The following is a 4,915-nucleotide window of genomic DNA, read 5'->3' on the forward strand; positions in this document are numbered from 1 at the left end:
GGATGGGATGCGAAATGTATCACTGTGTGTTCGGTTCGGTAGCGGCAAAGTAGAATTTATAGGGCCTTTTAGCTGGAGCACCTGTCGGCCGGTTAATGCACGCGGCGGCGCGCCCGTGATGGACTCGCGAGGCAGTCACCGCCCTCACTTGATGGGTGGTGGCCCGGCCGGGCCGGGCCGTCGCTCGTCAGTATAATTTACACATAAATTAATTGACGGACGAGTAACGAGAGCGGCCGCTCGCCTAATGGGCGCCGCAACTGCGGCCAGCTTCCTGTCCAGTCGAGCCGCAGCGCAGCTCCGCGGCGCGCCTCTTGTGACCTGAATCCGCAGCGCAGCGAGGCCCCACCTACATCCAGTCTTCCGAAATCCCGTTTTTCTCACAGGCTTCTCAGCAACAAGTTGGCTTTTGGAGTATCGGAGCAGATTTGTGACTGGATTCGAGACGTCCAAAGAAAGAGAACACAGTACGTAGTCATAACGAAATAATGAGCAAACACTTGCATAAAATAAATTTGATTTTTTCACACGTTTCGGGAACTTAGTACCCTTCTTCAGAACTATGTACCTTTCTTTTACACAACTGGTTGTTTATTCTGATTTGATCCATTATAAATGGTTTATGAAAGCGTGCGACTGTAGAAACAATAGGTTTGTTTATAATAAATAATTAAATCTTCTGCTATCAGTCACGATTTTTCTTTATTTTACTTTTCGCACGACGCCTTTCGAGAAATAATTCCCATTTTCAAGTGCGTTTTTTGTGTGTATTAAGCCATTTCTTTTGATGTTATCAGTGTGTGTGAGTCTGCTTCATTTAGTTGACTTTTTCTGTAATACATAAGAAACACGCGACTTTTTAGTTGGGTATCAATTCTTTTTGTGAAGTTAGTGGCTAAAATTTAGAAGAATTTGTACTTACAGTTTCCTGATGGTCCATTTGTGCAGAGTCTCTCACACACTTAACATCACACACAATTTGTTGTACACTTTACACATCGAAAACAGTTCCAAAGATCTTCTTGCACTACCTTACACTACCTGTAAGAAGATCTTTGGAACTGTTTTGTTTATATAAGATATTTTCGATGCGTAAAGTGTACAACAAATTGTGTGTGATGTTACGTGTGTGTGAGACTCTACACAAATGGACCATCAGAAAACTGCAAGTACAAATTCTTCTAAAATTTAGCCACTAACTTCACAAAAAGAATTGATACCCAACTAAAAAATCGTGTGTTTCTTATGTATTACAGCAAAAGTCAACTAAATGAAGCAGACTCACACACAGTGACACCATCAAAAGAAATGGCTTAATACACACAAAAAACGCACTTGAAAATGGGAATTATTTCTCGAAAAGTAAAATAAAGAAAAATCGTGACTGGTAGCAGAAGATTTATTTATTTATTTATAAACAAACCTATTGGTTGTTTATTACTTCGTTGTATACGACTTCAGTTGCTGACGATGAATAAAGTACTAAATAACACGTAGTTCTTAACTGCATGAAATCTACAGATGTAAAGGTAACTTGTGGAGTGCGAAGAAAGAGAGAAACTTAGATTTGTTGAAAGAATCCTCGAGAAACGTAGCCTATCAACAAAGAAAGTTGCTTGCAAAACCTTCATTTGACCGGTAATTGAATATTGGTCGTCGGTATCGCATCCGTACCAGATATGCTGATAGAGGAAATAGAGAAGATCCAAAGAAGAGTAGCACGTTTCGTGACAGGTTCATTCAGTAAGCGCGAAGGGGTCACAGACGTGCAAGAGGGGCGTTCTGCTTCACGTGTGGGCCACTGTTATGATTCTGAGAGCGGACGTTCTTGCAAAAGTCAACCAATATAATGCTTCCTCCCACGTATATCTCGCGAAAATTCCACGAAGGTGAAGTTAAAGAGATTCGAACACACACGGAGCCGTACCGACAATTTGTTCTTCCCTTAAACGATACGCGAGTGGAACAGGAAAAGGGGGGGGGGGGGATGGCAGTGGTTCACAAAGTATCCTCCGCCACACACCGCAAGATGGGTTGTGGAGTATAAATGTTTACAATATATCTAAATCATCTAGTTGATAACGTTGGAAAAAAATGGGTCTGAGCATTATGGGACTTAACTTATGAGGTCATTAGTCCCCTAGAACTTAGAACTACTTAAATGTAACTAAGCTAAGGACATCAGACACATCCATGCCCGAGGCAGGATTCGAACTTGCGACCGTAGCGGTCGCGCGGTTCCAGACTGAAGCGCCTAGAACTGCTCGGCCACAACGGCCGGCTCCTGCAGTGCAGGTCGTAGTTGGGGATAGTGCTATTGGACAGAGCACGACAGTAGAATGACTTTAAGGAGAATTGTTTTGACATTGGTGATTCTCCACGTTCGGGAATAGCTTCGGGGGTAGATGAAGATCGTTTAAACGAATTAATCCACAGTGATTCATGTCAGTGTACTCGAGAACTGGCAAATATGATGAACTGTGATCATTCCACCATCGTGCGACGTTTGCATGCAATGGGGAAGGTTCAAAAATCACGCGTATCGCTTTAAGCTAAAGTCACAGAAATCAGCGGGTGACCATGTTTACATCTGTGCTTGCTCGTCATCAGTTGGCCCGTAACAACACCGACCATTCCCATCCTGTATCGTTATTGGTCACAAGAAATGATATCTTTATACTAGCATAAGGGAAAGAAAGGAACTGTTGACCCCATACAAAGCAGCAACTAACCGTACAAAGACCTGCGCGCGCCCACAAAAGATATGGTATGCATTTTGGTGGCGTACTACGAATTGCTTCCCCGAAATGTAGCCGTGACAGCAGACACTTACTGTCACCGAGTGAGACGCTTTGCAGACGAAATCGAAGAACAACGACCAGGAAGATTGCCTGAAGTGAGGCAACACCCGCCCGCATTCTGTTAGACTAACAAGGAACACTGTACAGGAGTTTAGTTGGGAAGTCATTCCACGGCTCCGTTGTTGTTGTTGTGATCTTCAGTCCAGATACTGGTTTGATGCAGCTCTCCGTGCTACTCAATCCTGTGCAGGCTTCTTCATCTCCCAGTACCTACTGCAACCTACATCTTTCTGAATCTGTGTATTCATCTCTTGGTCTCCCTCTACGATTTTTACCCTCCACGCTGCCCTAAACTGGTGATCCTTTGATGCCTCAGAATATGCCCTACCAACCGATCCCTTCTTCTAGTCAAGTTGTACCATAAATTTCTCTTCTCTCCAATTCTGTTCAATACCTCCGCATTAGTTGTGTGATCTACCCATCTAATCTTCAGCATTATTATGTAGCACCAAATTTCGAAAGCTTCTATTCCTCTCTTGTCTAAATTATTTACCGTCCACGGCTCCGTATTCTCCTGATATTGCGCTCTCATATTATCACGTTTTCCGCTCTTTGTCGACCAATCTTACATGCGCTTCGAACATAGCTCGACGAGGCCTTTGCCTCAAAACCACGTGATTTCTGCAGTCCCTGAATCGTGAAGTTACTCCAGCGTTGACAAACTGTTGTAAATACTAAAGGAGAATATACGAGGGGTGTCCAGAAAGTAAGTTCCGATTGGTCGCGAAATGGAAATGACTATGAAAATCCGATAAAGCTTTGCACAGATGCGTTAGACAGTGTTTCTAGTATGACCCTAGATAGCATCACGTAGCTCTTGTCATTTCTGAGCTCACAGTGAGCGCGTAAAGATGTCTAGAAAATAGTGTCTCCCGCCAAGTACGAGAGCCTGGTGAGAAATTTCGCCTGAAGCTATGCAGCCAACATTACATAACTATCGTGCGGTTTCGTCTTCAAGGCAATTCGCAGCCGCATTCTGCAGGGGCACTGAAGATGCTCCTGCATCGTTTTCAGTTTGAAATGTTTGATTACCTACAATACAGCCCGTAATTGTCTCCCTCTGAGTTTCATCTCTGCTCATATGAGCCGATGGCTGTGATTACAACATTGTGGTACAGACAACGAGCTGTAGGCCAGCGTAGAGAATTGGCGGAAAGCACTGGTGGCTGTCCTCTATGATGAGGGAATTGGAAAGTTGGTACAACACTAAGACAGATGTCTAAATCAGAACTGTGACTACGTAGAGAAGTAGCAGGAAGGTGTAGCTAACTGTTACAAATTTAACATTTCTGATTTTCACTGTGGTTTCCATTTCGCGATCAATCGGAACTTACTTTCTGGACAGCCCTCGTATTATTGATAACTAACGTTTCTGTTATTTTTATCTGTTGAGTTTGTTAAACAAATGGAAAAACGCTGCGGGCTTATTCATCAACTCAAAAGTATCACTTCACCCAACACTTTGCAGTTTTCAGTTCTGTTTATGTGTACCCAATGCTGTACACTAACATTACTTTCGCAGGACGATTGAAACTAGCCTATTCCACGCCTATTTCAAAGCCTTCTGTATCTGTGACGCTTCCTTGCACTTCACTAACGGCTTCAGCCAAAACGCGGCATTCATGTCATTGTTGGCAAAAAAAGAAATTAAACAATAAATAGAGCTATATGCTTCAGTTGGATGCTCGTGTTTTCTAAGATTTCATTAGTAGCCTCTGGTAGAGTTCTGGGTTTCGAATCGCTCTTGTGTGATGCAGAGGGAAGTATTGTTTGCGAAAACTGTCAGTCGCTGGCGGCAACTGAGATTCTTTTTTCGTTCAAAATGTACTGTACTCGTGAATTCGCAGCCAGGCGCATTTTGCATATTTAATGAACCGTCCTTTTAAATCTCCGCCAGCAGCATTAGCATATGGGAACGCAGGTCAACTGTTAAAAATTGCCCCTTGATAGAGGGTGAGTTGCGTGTTATTTTCATGTTCTATGTCGTCCTGTGTGCCATTCTGTACGGAATGAATATACATCTCTGTATTGAGGGCGACACTATGTATAGAAAG

The sequence above is a fragment of the Schistocerca americana genome, chromosome 3 (genome assembly GCF_021461395.2).
Source record: "Schistocerca americana isolate TAMUIC-IGC-003095 chromosome 3, iqSchAmer2.1, whole genome shotgun sequence".
In the NCBI taxonomy this organism is placed as follows: domain Eukaryota; kingdom Metazoa; phylum Arthropoda; class Insecta; order Orthoptera; family Acrididae; genus Schistocerca; species Schistocerca americana.